The sequence below is a fragment of the Gossypium hirsutum genome, chromosome A03 (assembly GCF_007990345.1).
Source record: "Gossypium hirsutum isolate 1008001.06 chromosome A03, Gossypium_hirsutum_v2.1, whole genome shotgun sequence".
In the NCBI taxonomy this organism is placed as follows: Eukaryota; Viridiplantae; Streptophyta; class Magnoliopsida; order Malvales; family Malvaceae; genus Gossypium; species Gossypium hirsutum.
Genome location: NC_053426.1, coordinates 9,558,867 through 9,576,386, shown reverse-complemented (window position 1 = coordinate 9,576,386; position 17,520 = coordinate 9,558,867). Strand labels below are relative to the sequence as shown.

Below are 17,520 nucleotides of genomic sequence, written 5' to 3'. Positions count from 1 at the left end.
TCAATCGAACCACGAATGGACCTTCGATCGAAGAGTTGATCACTGCTGCACCAAGCTTGAAAATCTGATTTTTTCTATTCTCTTTCTCTCTATTTTTTCTTTAGCTCTCTGCAGAAAAATTTCTGCCCAACACCCGTTAATAAGCCAAAAAATTGGCTTTTGACAAAACCAAAAGAAAAAGGAAGGCAAAACATTTGTGCCAGAAAATATGGGTTTCCCACATAGTGGGACCCATACCCAACAAATCTCCCCCTCCAACTATGTGGGGAATGCCTCCATACCGGAGGTCAAACAACATGCTTCAAATTTTCCTCTTGGTAAGGCCTTCGTCAACATATCAGCACCATTATCATTAGTGTGTATCTTCTCAAGCTCTAACAGCTTAGCTTCAAGAACATCTCGTATCCAATGGTACCTCACATCAATATGCTTAGATCTAGCATGAAAAGTTGAGTTCTTACCAAGATGAATAGCACTCTGGCTATCACAGTACAGGACATACTTCTCCTGAGTAAAACCAAGCTCATGCACAAACTTCTTCATCCAAAGCATCTCCTTACACGCTTCGGTTGCTGCAATGAACTCTGATTCGGTGGTGGACAATGCAACACACTTTTGCAGTCTCGATTGCCATGCCACAGCTCCCCCTGCATAAGTGATTAAGTAACCTGAAGTAGATCTCCTCGAGTCAATGTCTCCGGCCATGTCTGAATCTGTATACCCAACAAGAACAGGTTTCTCATTGCCGAAACAAAGTTTCATGTTGGAAGTGCCACGAAGATATCTCATAATCCACTTCACTGCATTCCAATGCTCTCTGCCTGGATTAGAAAGAAACCGACTAACTGTACCAACGGCATAAGCCAAGTCTGGTCTCGTGCAAACCATTGCGTACATCAAACTACCCACGGCTGAAGAGTAAGGAATTTTCTGCATCTCTTCCTTCTCCTTTTCTGTGGAAGGACTATGCTTAACACTCAATCTAAAGTGCATAGCAAAGGGAGTATTCACCGCTTTAGCTTTGTCCATACTAAACCTTTGAAGTACTTTCTCAATGTACCTCTCTTGTGATAACCATAATTTCTTGGCCTTTCTATCACGTGTCAGTCTTATGCCAAGAATTTGCTTTGCTGGCCCCAAATCCTTCATTGCAAATGATTTACTCAACTCTTGTTTCAACTTCTCAATTCTAGAAGCATTCTGACCAACAATAAGCATATCATCAACATAGAGCAAAAGAATAATAAAATCATCACCAGAGAATCTCTTAACAAACACACAATGATCAGAAGTAGTCTTCTTGTAGCCTTGCTCCCCCATAACAGACTCAAACTTCTTGTACCATTGCCTTGGAGCTTGCTTCAAACCATACAAGCTCTTCTTCAATCTGCACACATAGTCCTCTTTCCCTTGTGCAACAAAACCCTCTGGCTGCTCCATGTAAAGCTCTTCTTCCAAGTCACCATGAAGAAAAGCAGTTTTCACATCCATTTGTTCAACCTCTAGGTCATAACAAGCTGCCAAACTCAGTATAGTTCTGATAGAGGACATCTTCACAACCGGAGAAAATATTTCTTCAAAATCAACCCCCTTTTTCTGAGTATAACCCTTGACGACCAATCTAGCTTTGTATCGTGGAGATGAAGACTTCTCTTCTTGCTTCAACCTGTAAACCCACCGATTCTTCAAAGCTCTTTTGCCCTTAGGCAGTTTCACCAATTCAAAAGTATGGTTCTCATGCAATGATTGAAGTTCGCCTTTCATCGCTTCAACCCACTGATCTTTGCATTCACTCTCCATAGCCTCTTCATAACATTCAGGTTCTCCCCCGTCAGTCAAAAGAACATATTCATCAGGAGAATACCTGACAGAAGATCGTCGGTCTCTGGAAGACCTTCGAAGTGGAACTGCTGGTGGAGCTATAGGTGCTTGTTGTTGATCATTCACAACATCATCCATGGGAGTATCAAAGTCACCTATAGTCTGATGGTCACCACTAACATCACCATGCACAACATCCTGGATAGGATCTGGTGAAGAGTCTAGGGGAACCGGATTCACATCGATCAAGTCACCACTACCTTGTGAATCCACTTTCTCCGTCTTATCAATGTCATCAATGGTCTGATCCTCAATGAAGACAACATCTCTGCTTCTCACGAGTTTCTTCTGAACTGGATCATAGAGTCTATAACCAAACTCACCATCTAGACCATAACCAATAAAAATGCATTGTCGAGCCTTGGCATCCAACTTGGATCTTTCATCCTTTGGAACATGAACAAATGCTTTACAACCGAACACACGTAGGTGATCATATGACACGTCTTTACCAAACCAAACTCTATCTGGCACATCACCTTTCAAAGGAACACTAGGAGACAGATTTATCACATGTGTCACTGTATTCAAAGCTTCAGCCCAAAACGATCTTGGTAACTTTGCATCTGACAACAAACATCTGACTCTCTCAATCAATGTTCGGTTCATTCTTTCAGCTAACCCATTTAACTGTGGAGTCTTTGGTGGTGTTCTCTGATGTCTGATTCCCTGTCGCAGACAATACTCATGAAACGACCCTGTGTACTCGCCACCATTATCAGTACGAATGCACTTCAACTTCTTCCCAGTTTCCCTTTCAACTGATGCTTGAAACTGTTTAAACACCTCAAAGACTTGATTTTTAGACTTCAAAGTGTAAACCCATAGCTTTCTTGAACAATCATCAATGAAAGTCACAAAGTAAAGTGCACCACCATGTGATCTTACTTTTATCGGACCACAAACATCTGAATGGACCAACTCTAGCAACTCTGATTTCCTATGAGGAGGATGGCTTCTAAATGAAACTCTTTTCTGCTTTCCTGCTAGACAATGAGCACAATTCTTCAGTGTAGCATTCTTTAAACCCGAAAGTTGATTCTTCTTCGCTAAACAGCTAAGCCCCTTCTCACTCATGTGACTGAGTCGTTTATGCCACAACTCAGTTGAGTTGTCATTCAGTGTCACATTCACCGTCTCTCGAGAAGTCAAAGCTTGCATCAAGTACAAATTTGAGTTCTTCTTTCCTCGAGCCACAACTAAGGAGCCTTTAGTCAGCTTCCACTGCCCTTCACTGAAGGTGTTACAGAATCCCTCATCATCAAGCTTTCCTGCAGAAATCAAATTCAAACGGACATCCGGTGCATGTCTGACATCCTTGAGAGTTAACTTTGTTCCATTGTTACTTACCAAGCTAACATCTCCCATACCAATAACCGAAACCAAACCATCATTACCCATCTTCAATACCCCAAAATCACCAGGAGTATAAGATGTGAAGAATTCCTTCCTCGACGTGACATGAAGTGATGCACCAGTATCAATCACCCAACTAGTCTCGTCGCATGCTAGGTTGACCAAATTCTGATCACAAATAACTAACAAATCTTCACGAGTAACAGTAGCAACACGCTCGGATTTTTCATCGTCATTCCGGTCGTGTTTATCACCACCACCTTTGTTCTCTTTCTTCCACTTGAAGCAATATTTCTTGATATGACCTTTCTTACCACAATGATGACACTCAAGATTCTTGTATCTCGATCTTGACTTGCTTCGGCTTTTATCTCTACCCTTTCCATCTTTGTCTCTGTTTCTCCCCCTGTTCTCGATAACCAACACCTCGGACTGTGATGTAGAACCCTGAGATCTTCTTCTAACCTCTTCATTCAACACACCACTCTTAGCCAAATTCAAAGTAATAATACCCTGTGGGGCAGAATTAATGAGTGAGACTCGAAAGGTCTCCCAAGAGTCTGGTAGAGTAGCAAGCAACCAAAGTCCTAAAATCTCGTCATCAAATTTGACACCCATACCAAGCAACTGATTCATCATACTCTGAAATTCACTAACATGGTCAACTATAGACATTCCTTCTTTATATTTCAGCGCCATCATTTTCTTCAGCAAAAATAACTTGTTATTGCCCGACCTCGAAGCATACAAGCTTTCAAGCTTCTCCCACAATGTTCGAGCATGTGTCTCCTGATCAATGTGATTGTAAACATTTTCTTCAACAAATTGCCGAATAAAGCCACACACTTGTTGATGCTCAAATTCCCATTCTTCATCACTTTTCGAATCGGGTTTTTGAGTAGTAAAGACCGGAAGATGCAAAGCCTTCACAAACAACAAGTCCTTCATTTTATTCCGCCAAAGTTGATAATTTGTGCCATTCAACATAATCATCTTGCTCGTATTAATTTCCATAATTATCTGACAAAATAACCAAGCTCTGGTACCAGTTTGTTGGGAAGAAACCGAACAACCGAAACAAAGCGAAAGCACAACCGGTGTTCTTTCTCTCCTTATAACTCCTGTAAAAATTATGGCAAGCACAATAGCACAAGATATGTTCTCTAGCAACCTTAATCAACCACAAATCAACTAATGCAACCACAACAAAAATAAATAGAGACACCGATATTTTTACGTGGAAAACCCCTCTAAATTAAAGGTAAAAACCACGGGACTTTAGAGTCCGATAAAGAGCTCCACTATCATCAAATGTTCAACTACAAGATCACAATATCAAGCCTACAACAAGCATTCAACTCCGACAAGGCTAACAACATGTAATCTTTAGCAAAAGAGAGAAAAATGAGAGAACATCACCAAAAACGTAGCTGCTGAAAAATGGGTATTTCCGACGCTACAAGACTCGGATGAAAAATCCGACCGTACAAAGTCAAGAACACCTTATCACCTAGCTGCTGTCCAAAAATCAGCTCAATCGAACCACGGATGGACCTTCGATCGAAGAGTTGATCACTGCTGCACCAAGCTTGAAAATCTGATTTTTTCTATTCTCTTTCTCTCTATTTTTTCTTTAGCTCTCTGCAGAAAAATTTCTGCCCAACACCCGTTAATAAGCCAAAAAATTGGCTTTTGACAAAACCAAAAGAAAAAGGAAGGCAAAACATTTGTGCCAGAAAATATGGGTTTCCCACATAGTGGGACCCATACCCAACAAGGTCAGCATAAAGTTGTACTCAAGAGAATAGCTCAAGAAATCCTCATTTATCCAATCAAGTTGCCAGCGGTAAACACAAACTACATTAAGCCATAATAAATATAAAGACACTGCACTTGAAAAATAAGTCCAATCAAACTTTAAAAATACAAATATCTACTCAACAATAACAAAGATGAAATAACATTTTAGTGTCCTAAACACAATAGCTTCAGCCAGTGATGCCCTTCTTTGCTTTGAGTGATTCAAGTGCCCTTTTCCTTAGCTCAATTTCAAGCTTCTTCTGCTTAGTCTCTGCCTCTTCATCAAAACTTGGATGAGACTTTCCACCTCACCATCATCATCTTGCCCTTTCATTTTCAGCTTCTCCGCACGCCACTCTTCTCTTTTGCGACTTCACTCCTCACAACATCTACGCTTCTCCTCCTTTCTTAGTCTTTTTTCTTCCTTCCTCCTCTTAGCTTCTTTCCTATCCTCAATTTCAGAATCATAACTAGAATCGTCATCTGACGTAACTTCACGCCTTTTATGCTTTCTCTTCTCCTTATGCTTAGTTCTGTGCTTATCACTTCCTTCAGAACCTGAATCCAAACCATGGTTATTATGATCAAGCTTTTCAAGTGCCATTGGCGACATTTCCACTTTTTGTTGTTTATCAATATAGTTCATATTATTTTGATGAGAATGGCTCCTCTCATCGGATCTCTTTCCTGCTCCCAGGTGAGATGCACTTTGCTTTTCACCTTGAAACAAAAAATTGTTTTATCAACATAACCCAAATTCGAAAACTTCAACGCAATATGAAAAACTAGAAATCCAACTAAATTAGTAAAAACTAATAAAAATTTTAAAAAATTCGACCGAATGAACCAAGATGAACCTAATTTAAGTCTTGATGGCTGAGGTTTGGTCCTTATTGTCACTTGTTCTCCTGCCCTTTTTCTACTCATTATATCCTCGCCATCCTTTTTTAACTAGTTATTACTTATTTTGCTTTTTGTCTTTTTTAATAGTAAACTCGTCATCTTTTTTTTGTAAGGAATTTGAGTAAATTAAAGGTCATTCATAAAGAAAAGGGTAATCTACACCGTTAGTCACTAAATTATGGATAAATTTTTGTTTTGGTCATTAACTAAAAAATTGATAATTTGATCACTAAACTATTCAAAAATTTTTATTTAAGTGAGGTTATTAAAATTGATGTTATACGGTTTTCTCTGTTCGTATTACCTACACCAATCGAAAGTTCTCTTTTTCCCTTCTTTTCTATAGTTTATTTTTTTCATGAAATAACTTTGGACATCATAAATTTACGAACCAAAATTTAAATAACTTTTTTCTCTAATCTCTAACAGTGACCGTTAGATCGGCTTAGATATAAGATATGTTCTTCTATTTGTCAATGGGTACTAATCTACCGTACCAATTGTCGAATCATCACTTGAAACTAGTTGGCAGAACTTTAAAAAAAATTTAACAACTCAGTGACTTTAATGAATATTTTTGAATAGTTTACTGACTTAAATGAAAACTTTTGAATAGTTTAGTAATTAATTTATAACTTTTTTTAGTTACGTAACCGAAACAAAAACTTTAGTTATAGTTTAGTCACTAATGCTCTATTTGACTTTCATTTTAAGGCAAACGTTGAAGGGAAGTTCAATTATTGGACGGAGGATCAAATCCACTCATATGGAAAATTAAATAAAAATCAAATAATGAAACGTAAAAAAATAAAAACTAAAACTAAAACAGGAAGAAGATAAAAGCGGGAAAATTTCCTGCCAACCGTCAGATTTTTCTCTTCTTTTTTTTTTTTTCTCTTTCAATGGCTTGCAGTGCCACTACTCAGCCTCTGTTGAACTTTGAACTCTCACACTCACATCAACCAAAGAGACCTTACTCTCTCCCTTTATGTTCCTTCATTAAAAAGCCAAGACTTTCTCCAAAGCTCTTTTTCTCTCAATCCAAAGATTACACCAAGATCAACATTTTTTCAAGCCCATCGCTGTTTTCTAGGCAGAAACCCGGATCCCATGTAAGATATCGACAATTAAGATGTATTTTCAACTCTGGTTGTTTCGAAATCATGGAATTTATTATTATTATTATTATTTATTTAGGTTGCTGCCCAGAGTGGTTATTCTTCAGGAGAAGAAGCAGAGTCACTTTTACCTGACTCAGCTTACCAAGAGCCTTTTTCTTGGTCTTCAGTGATTTTTCCGTACGTTTTTATCTTGTCTTCTGCTCTATCCTGTGTTTCTTTGACCTTTTCCTTGACTGGGTAGTTTTCTATTTCCCCTTTATTTTTTGGGTTTCAATTGCTGTATTTTATTTTATTATTTGTTTATGATCGAAATTTTAAAGAGAGAACAATGAAGTGTAGACCATATTACCATGAAGTCTCCTCAAAGGTTCTAAATTAGTGTTCATTTAGTGACACGACTTAATTTTGATTATTGCAATCAGATTTTTGTTTCCAGCTCTGGGAGGGTTATTATTTGGCTATGACATTGGTGCCACCTCTGGTGCTACAATCTCTTTGCAGGTGCTTCAACAGATTAACGGTTTTTCTTGTAGCCTTATCCAATTAACTTGCCATTTAATGCCTGGTTAGCATTAACTATACTGGAAAATATTATTATTGTATTTAATGTCTTATGTTGATAATGTCAGTCACCTGAGCTTAGTGGAACTACTTGGTTCAATCTCTCAGCTATTCAGCTGGGTCTAGTGGTATGATTTCTTGGTGATACTTGGAAAATTGATGCATCATTTGAGGACATTTGCAGTTCTTTTTCTTTCTGTAATATGTGATATCTTGAGTGCAGGTCAGTGGCTCGCTTTATGGGGCCCTTCTCGGTTCCCTCCTTGTCTATCCAATTGCAGATTCCCTAGGTACATCATTCAACTTCTTCATCATACTTGGAGATTATACATATGAATCTGTCTTAACAAATAATTTCTATTTCTGCATGTAGGAAGGAGGAGGGAACTCCTCATTGCTGCTTTACTATATGTGCTTGGTGGTGTGCTGACTGCTTTTGCTCCAGGCCTTAGTGTTCTCTTAGTAGGACGGCTACTGTATGGCCTGGGTATTGGATTAGTGAGCTTCGCAAAACCAATTGCCGATATTTCTTGTAGATTTATTATGACGCGCTTATTTGTAACAACTTGCTTGGATGCTATTTGACAGGCCATGCATGGGGCTCCGCTCTACATAGCAGAAACTTGCCCGTCTCAGATACGTGGTACACTAATATCTCTAAAGGAACTATTTATAGTTCTGGGAATTTTGGTAAGGTTTTTAAGATGCGGTATTACTATGCACATTATTTCTTTGTAAATAAGCTGAGCTGAAGTATAGATTCATCTGTAGTTGGGGTATTTTGTGGGAAGCTTCCAAATCAATGCTGTTGGGGGATGGCGATACATGTATGGGTGTAGTGCCCCAGTCGCATTATTGATGGGACTAGGAATGTGGAGTCTCCCACCATCACCACGTTGGTTAATTCTCAGAGCGGTTCAAGGTAAAGGGTCTTTACAAGAACTCAAAGAGAAGGCCATCCTTGCCCTAAGCAAACTTCGGGGTCGGGCTCCGGGTGATGCAGCATCTGAGAAACAAATAGAAGATACCCTAATCTCAGTGAAGTCTGCCTATATGGAACAGGAATCTTAAGGAAATATCTTGGAGGTATTTCAGGGGCCAAGTTTGAAAGCCTTCATAATTGGTGGAGGTTTAGTCCTTTTTCAACAGGTATCTCTTCCTCCTTGCTGAACTTACTGTTTATTCATTTGTTAGTAAACAATTCTGTTTCTTTTTGCTAATATAATGATAAAAGGAGAGAATACTAAGAATGCAGAATTTTATGTTTTAAGGATTTATTTACAACCTGATTATGACAGATAACTGGCCAACCAAGTGTTTTGTATTATGCTGGTCCAATTCTACAGGTAATTGATAATTGAATTTTTTTTCCCACTTTTTTCTTGTGTTTTTGAAATGAATCATGTCATGTAATGTAAATTAGGCGAACTGTATAATAGCATCTGTAAAATTGTTTCTGCAGAGTGCTGGATTCTCTGCAGCTGCTGATGCTACCCGCCTTTCTGTTGTTGTAGGTTTGTTCAAGGTAATTCTTCATAGTTGTTGATATTTAACCTCTAAATCATGGTTTATTATGTTATCTTCTTTCCAATGCTGATTAAGTACTGTTTGGTATATATGTTCCTGTAGTTACTGATGACTTGGATAGCTGTTGCAAAAGTTGATGATCTTGGTAGAAGGCCTTTGCTGATTGGAGGTGTTGGTGGGATTGTATGTAACCTATACCCCTCGGTTCTGTTTTAACTGTTTCAGCTGTTGGATGCCCTAGTTTTTATGCAAGTTCTTATTTTCCTTTATGAACTCGTTGCACTGCAGGCTCTTTCCTTGTTTCTGCTCTGTGCTTATTACAAATTTCTTGGAGAATTCCCTTATGTTGCTGTAGCTGCTCTACTTCTCTATGTCGGTTGCTATCAGGCCAGTAATTTTTTTGTTTACTTGTTGATAGTGTTTCTGGGAGACCTTCTAGGACAAGAGATCTTACTTTTGTTTTCATTTACTCCTAAAGTCTTATATATATTAAATGAACCATACATCTTCAACACATCGAAATCGGGAAAAAAACCCCAATAGTCAATCAGAGAGAGAGTACCATGGAATTTTTTTTTAAAAAAAAAATCAGATTGAGAAGTGAGCTAATATTTGTTCATATGCTTTCCTTGTTGTTGAGATTGAGTTAATCTGACAAGTTTACCCCATAAATGGTGCTGCAGATATCTTTTGGGCCTATCAGTTGGCTGATGGTGTCTGAAATTTTCCCTCTGAGAACAAGAGGGAAAGGGATTAGCCTTGCAGTTCTCACTAACTTTGGTTCAAATGCTATAGTCACCTTTGCATTCTCACCATTGAAGGTATCAGTTCAATACTCAAACAGTCTACTTCTTTCAAAGTTGCTTTTCTTTTAATATCATTTTTCATGCTTTGAATTCCACTTCACTGTTTGTGATTCTGCAGGAGCTGCTAGGGGCAGAAAATCTTTTCCTTCTTTTTGGTGGTATTGCTCTGATATCACTTTTGTTTGTGGCCCTCTACGTCCCGGAGACTAAAGGTTTGAGTTTGGAAGAGATTGAATCCAAGATCTTGAAGTGAAAAGCTCCATGATCCCTACCGTTGGTCAACATATCAGTGAAGACGGTACGCTCTATTGTGGGATTTGTAAGACTACCCTTTAAGATACTTGTACACTCTAGTCACCACTCTCAACGTACATATAGATACTGTTTCGGTTGGTCCAAAGCTTATATAAATAAATTCAACTTGGCTTTTCCCTGCATTGCACCATTATTATGAGTGAGGTTTTGCTTCTTTACATAGCTACCAAACATCCTAATACCTACAGAAAGAAATAAAGAAAGAATAACCAACTCTTTGAAACGATATTGTAACAAGCGTTGAGTTTAACGTCTCTGAGTTGCTGTTTATAGCATTTTTTTTCTTTCGAGGAAACATGGTTGAAAATAGTGAAGTGGTTTATGAGTTGGAACCAACTACCAAACATCCTAATACCTACAGAAAGAAATAAAGAAAGAATAACCAACTCTTTGAAACGATATTGTAACAAGCGTTGAGTTTAACGTCTCTGAGTTGCTGTTTATAGCATTTTTTTTCTTTCGAGGAAACATGGTTGAAAATAGTGAAGTGGTTTATGAGTTGGAACCATTTTGAGGAGTTGACAAAAGGTGGTTGGTTTTCAGTTTTCACTTCGGGCATCTTGTAAAGTTTGGGGTATACCCTAGACTTCATATATTTGCTATATCGATTAGACCTCAACCGATAAGAAAAAAACCCCTCATTTGAACAAGAAGGTATTTTGTTTGTCTCATTGATTGGCGTAGCGAAGCATTTTATTTTGGGTTGGAGTTCATTTGCCTTGTAAACTAAAGGGAGTACTATATTTTACAAAATTTCATTTGCCTTATAGATTAAAGGGTCGAAGGAGCATTTTATTTTTCAAATGTTTTCGACTATCTTATGACAAGTTTCGTATCCTCTCACTAAGATATTTTGAAACCTCTTTCAATGTCTTATATGAGAAAGCCTCCAAATAATCTTGAAATGCTTGTAGCCAAAATTTAATTTGGGCATGAAAAAATTAAATCAATTAAGATTTAATATTTTTAATAGCTAATTTTTTTATATAAATTTAATAATCTAAATAAAATAACTAGATAGATTTCTTTCTTAAAAAAAATGAAAATTGATTAATGGATGTTGATATTGGGTATCAACAAGGGGAGGATATGATTGTAACGGGTCAAATCTGCCCGGGCCCAACAAACAAGATCAGCTAAATAAAACCGAATATTAATAGTTCAAATGTCCATTACACTAGGCCCAAAAATAAAAACATAACCCAAATTCAAAACCCAAATACAAGCCTAAAATTTAAACCCAAAATTACAAGGCCCGAATGGCCCAAAAAACTTAAACACTCTCAGCCTACCTAGGAAACCCTAGCCCTAGGCACGCCGCAGCCCCCAGCCTCTAGCGCCACCACCACCGCACGCCACGTCAACCTCCGTACATCTACAGCTGGCGTCCGTACTTGCAAAGAAGACAAAAACACAACAGCGCAGCAAACCAAAAAAAAAACAAGCAAAACATTGTATTTTCATTCGGCTATAAAAGCCATGAAATCATCAGTGTATTTTTTTTTAATTTTTACACACGAATACAGACACTAAATCGAATACAAAAATTACAGATTAAAAAAAGGTGATCTTTTTATGTTTTTAATTCTCTATTTTTCTTTATATACATAAAATATAAGAAAAGGGGATAAAAAGGTTACCTAAGGTGTTTAGTATTCCTCCGTCATCGGAGGCCCTTTTTTGGTGCCAAAAACCTAAGACCTACCAAGGTTCGACGCAATGGTTTCGAGGGATGTCGAAAGTCCTTTTTTGTCTTTTTTTTTAATTTTTGAAACAAGGGGGTCGAGGGCAAAAAAAGAGTTTTTTTTTGTGATTTCTGGCCATTGGGCACGGCAGAGCCCGTCGTAGGTGACCGGTGGCCGCCGTGGGTCTCGCCGGACTTGATGGTCAGATTCTGGAGGGCCTTGAAAGAGAAGAGTAGCTTTTTTTTTTGGTTTTTTTTGGAGAAATAAGCAGAAATGATTTTTTTAAAAGAAAAAACTGACTTTTATAAGTGCCTGAAACTGAGTCGTTTTAGGCCATGCATTTAGGCGTTGAAACGGCACCATTTCATTTGACACGAGCGCGACCCGACTCAATACCTGAGAATCTGCACGTTTTTGTTTAAAAAGGGTTATTTACCCTTTTGATCCTTCCGCTTTTGCGACACCTTACACATTGGTCTTTATTTGTTTTTTTCCTTTTCAATCATACTGCACAATTTTATTTTTGTTACATTTTGGCCCAAATTGAAACGCTGCGCATGGGGACTGGGAATAATTCCCTATGTAGTCCCTACACTCCTGCACGCGTTTTAATTAAGCCCTTTAACTAGCCCCTTTAGTCTTTTATTTTTAAAATGTATCTCTAAAATCCTTCTAAGTTACATTTTGATCCTTTAGGTTTATTTTATTATAATTTAGGCCTTTACGTTCATTTTAATTCCAATTTGGTCTTCATTTATTTAATTTCGACCATTTATGGCTTTTCTTTATTTTTTTCATTTATTATTTTACCTATTATTTATCTATTTATTTATTGTTCCTTACTTTTTAAATATTTCAAATTGATTTATTATGCATTTTATATTTCATTTTTTTACTTGCTTTTATTATTATTATTATTATTACTATTATTTATTTATATAATTTATTACAAATTATATCCTCAATTTCATTTTACTTTGATTTGATTCTATATTTTCGAATTTTTACAAATTATTTTTCCCTTGTATTTATTTGTGTATTTGTTTCTTCATCTCCATTATTTGAGTGGCATTGTTCTTTAGCATTGTTGCTATTATCATTGCCATTATCTATTTATTTATCTCTTGATGGTTCTTGTTAATGTTAAAATGGTGTACATTATACGATTCTCATGCGTTGTTTTATTAGTGTATTCATTATTGCCTTTTACTAATACGACATTTCATTCGTGTTTCGTTTTAAGCATTACATTAATCTTTATCCAAATGTGTAAAAAGGGAATTTTAATGAGGCAATATTTTGAATTTTGGAGATTCGAGAAGATCGTACCCTAACTTACGGGGTTTCAATTTTTCTCGTTGAACCTAAATAGCCGAACATCCTTTTAAATTTCAAAATACATGAATTTTAAATAAAAGTAAAAGCAATATTCCGTGTTTAGAAATTCGAGAAAGTCGTACCCTAACTTACGGGGTTTCAATTTTTCTCGTTGGATCTAAACAACCGAATATCCTTTTAAAAATCAAAGTACAAATTTTAAAATAAAATAATTTAAAGGCAAGCTTATTTCCGAGGGTTCAAATGCTGTATCCTACGGGATGTGACATTTTGTTATCTCGAGATGAGAGAACCTTTAATGCTCGTTTCATCTTCGTATAGCCATAGGGAAATGTATTCCCTTGAACCAAACTCGATCCGTATGAGCCTATAATGGGTGAGGATCGAGGAATCTGGCGGTTCGGGTACCTTTTCTTTAGAATTGAACCTCATATAATGAGTCCTAAGAGCCCACCCTAGGTAAAGCCGCACCGAACCATTAGTGGTTACCCGAATAGGCGCTTTATTATTTCATGTTTACTTTATGTACTGATTTATTTTGTTTCGCTTTGACTGTGATTGCATTGCACTTTCATCATAGAAAAGAAGTGTTGATTCATGTTCAATTGCTAAATAGAAAGCTTGTAATGGAAAATAGATTTCTTGATAAAGTGGAATACAATACGGCCTTCCGAATATGGTCCGAGTAAACACAATGAGAGAAGGGTGATAATCTGTGGAGGAATACACGACTTTGCTTCGTTGCCCGATGATTCAAACCAACCAAGATTATTTGAGAGCAATCAACGTCTCGACTTTTTTAAAGAAGCTAACGAGCATCGCGGGGATAAGTGAGCAATGGGTCGCAGCCCAGATCAAACAAAACAGAGATAATAGAGACATCTTTTGGAAGATTCGCAAGATTCAATCTTAACATTCGGATATGAAAAAAAGGATTGATATCGTCGCTAGGAGTATGAGGGCAAGGCCGTATATGTATCTGTTTTATGTAAAGATATTTGTCTTCTAGTAAAGTTGTTCTAACAGAATTGAATCAGAATCAACGCTTCTTTTTTGCATTCATTTCATACATTAGTATTGCATTGCATCATATGTAATAAAACTCACAAAAGACCCTAAAATCATGGCAGTTACCCTGGAACATCGTTACAGTACACGAGGAAAAACTGAAGCAATGGACCAAAGGTTGAAGAGATTAGAGCAAATGCAAATACAAATACAAGAGCAATTAGCCAAAATTTAACAAGATATGAGGGATCAGATGCTATAATTCCAAAGAAATATGATGAGTCAGTTAACCCAGTTGCTGGCTAGAGGGTTAGAAAAAGAAAAAAGCCCCATGGTCAATGCCGTGGGCAATAATGAGGACCCTACTTATCCTTCAGGCTTTACCCAAACAAACACCCAAGCATAACCAAACGCGTATCCATAAAGGGTGTCCGTTGACATCAGACCTCAATACCAGACCAGTACCTCAACACCGGTAAACTTCCCTACAGGTTTAGGTTCTAACCCGAGGGGTAATCGAACCAATCCTGTTGTCCTTGATCTGGATGATATAGCAGAAACAGAAAAGGCGAGAGTGGAAATCCCAAAGCAATTTGAAGATCGTTGCAAACGAAAAAGGAGAAAGTGGAGCCCCTAAATTAATACTTTAAAGGCCCCGAGGAAGAGGGAAAATGAGGTGAATAATGCAAGTAGGTATAACAAGGGCTATTCAAAGCCGATCACCGTAAGCCAGCCAAGGACGACAACTATTATGCATCAGATCCCCCCAAAGCAAGAACCCAATCCAAGTCCAAATTCAGAAAAACTCCGGTTCACGCTCATACCAATCACATATAGGGAGTAGTACCAAAGTTTGTTTGATACACATATAGTATCCCCTTTCTACCTAAAACTTATGTAGCCCCTATACCCCAAATAGTATACGCAAATGCCCAATGCGAGTACCACGCAGGGATCACAGGACACTCGATCGAGAACTGCACTGCTTTCAAAAAGATAATCGAAAGACTCATCAAAATGGGTATTGTGAAATTTGATGATCTCTGGTGCAGAAAATCCGTTACCCAACTATTCAGACAAAGGGGTAAACGTAATAATTAAGAGTGTAGGGAAGAGGATCAAGACAGATGTAGCAGAAGTAAAAACCCCGCTGAGAGAGGTTTGGAAGAAAATGGTAGAAGGAGGATTAATCACACAGGATTTAGGGGAGAAACTCGTAGAAGCAACGAACTATTGTGAGTTCCATAATGAAAAGGGTCACAAGATTCAAAAGTATAACGAATTCAGAGCCTTGGTGCAAGGCCTGATGAATAATAATGAACTAGAATTCTTTGAATATACTGAATAACCAGAAGGAATGTTCAGAAATTGGAGCATCAATGTTATATCCGAAGAAGTAATTGGAAGAGAAAATTTATTAGACATTTGCCCTTATGAGCCTGAAAGTGTTCTGAATAATTGGATTGCGGAAGAGATTCCTGTAGTTTTTAGAATTGATTCAGAGTAATGTTCAAAACATGTTTGTTGCTTTAAGCCTAGAAGCAATAAGAATCCTTTTATGAAATAAGCTCATGTCCAACATCTTTATTTCAATAAAATGCATTTTTGCTGTCACTTTGAGCAAATATTCTTTTATTCTTTCCATTTCATTCATAATCATCCTATACAGATAATTATTCTTAAATTCTTTTGTTCTTTAGACTTCCTTTCAAATATTCTTTTATTCTTCATTCATGATCATACCATATAAATAATTATTCTTAAATTCTTTTATTCTTTGGATATTCCTTCGTACCTACAACAGGTCTCCAGATATCAATGACATGAGCGACGCTGCTACTGACCCAGAAGCTCCGTTTGAGCGAGACATGTGTCTAGAGGGATCTCAGGACTTTGAAGATGACAAATATTATAACCTATCTCCTGATTTGTTAAGGATGGTAGGAGAAGATGAAAAATAGATCCTACCTTACAAAGAGTCAGTGGACATTGTGATTCTAGGAGAAGAGAAAGAGGTGAAAATCAGAGTTTGTATTACCATAAAGATAAAGTGAGACGTCATTGAGTTATCCCGAAAATTCCAAGATGTTTTCGCATGATCGTATCAAGATATACCTGGGCTACTAAGACGTGTAGATACTGTTAAGCCTAAGAAAAATCTTAGAAGAGGTCTATAAGGATGTCTGAAGAACACATGCTAATGGTTTTACAATGGCCAGGTAAACCATGAGGTTTGGGAACTGCTGGTCCACTATGGAAGAGGATTGCATCCGTTATACCAAGAAATGCCATAAGTGCCGAATTCATGGAGACAAGAATCATGTGCCTCCTTCATCTCTTCATATTATGACTTCTTCATAGACTTTCTCTATGCGGGGATTAGATGTTATTGGGCCGATCCCGTCAAAAGCTTCTAGCAGGCATCGATTCATCTTTGGGGTCGTCGATTACTTCACTAAATGGGTAGGAGCTGCTTCATATTCCAATGTCACAAAATCGGCAGTAAGCAAGTTCTTAAAGAAAGAAATTATATGTTGATATTGAATGCCAGAAAAGGTCATATCTGACAACACGTTGAATTTGAACAACAGCATGATAGCGGAGGTTTACAGTCAATTCAAGATCAAACAGCACAACTCATCTCTATTTAGCCCAAAAATGAATGGTGCAGTTAAGGCAGCCAATAAGAACATTAAGAAGATCGTGAGGAAAATGACTGAAACTTATAAAGATTAGCATGAGAAGTTATCATTTACCCTCTATGCTTATTAAACAACTATCAGGACCTTCATTGGGGCAACACATTTCTCATTGGTATGGAATAGAAGCGATTTTGCCCATTGAAGTTGAGATTCCTTCTTTCTAAGTTTTGGTTGAGCTGAAGTTGGATGAAGCAGAATAAATCCAATCCCTATATCATCAGTTAAACTTAATTGAAGAAAAAAGGTTGAAAGTCATCCGTCATGGTCAGATGTACCAAAAACGAATGATGAAAGCTTAGAACAAAAAGGTTCACCCCAGAAACTCCATGAGGGAGACTTAGTATTGAAAAAGATCTTTCCCATATAAAAAGGACTTTAGAGAAAAGTGGATGCCAAACTGAGAGGGACCTTATGTGGTAAAGAAGGCTTTCTCTGGAGGAGGTCGATATTGATGGCAAGAACCTGCCTAATCCTGTGAATTTCAATTCAATTAAGAAATACTTCACCTTAAAAAAAT

At 37.4% G+C, this 17,520-nt stretch overlaps 1 pseudogene; it reads left to right on the top strand.

Moving 5' to 3' along the window:
- Nucleotides 1–6,779: 6,779 nt before the first annotated feature.
- LOC107886020 (D-xylose-proton symporter-like 3, chloroplastic) lies at nt 6,780–10,392 on the top strand (annotated as a pseudogene).
- The last annotated feature ends 7,128 nt before the right edge of the window (nt 10,393–17,520 follow it).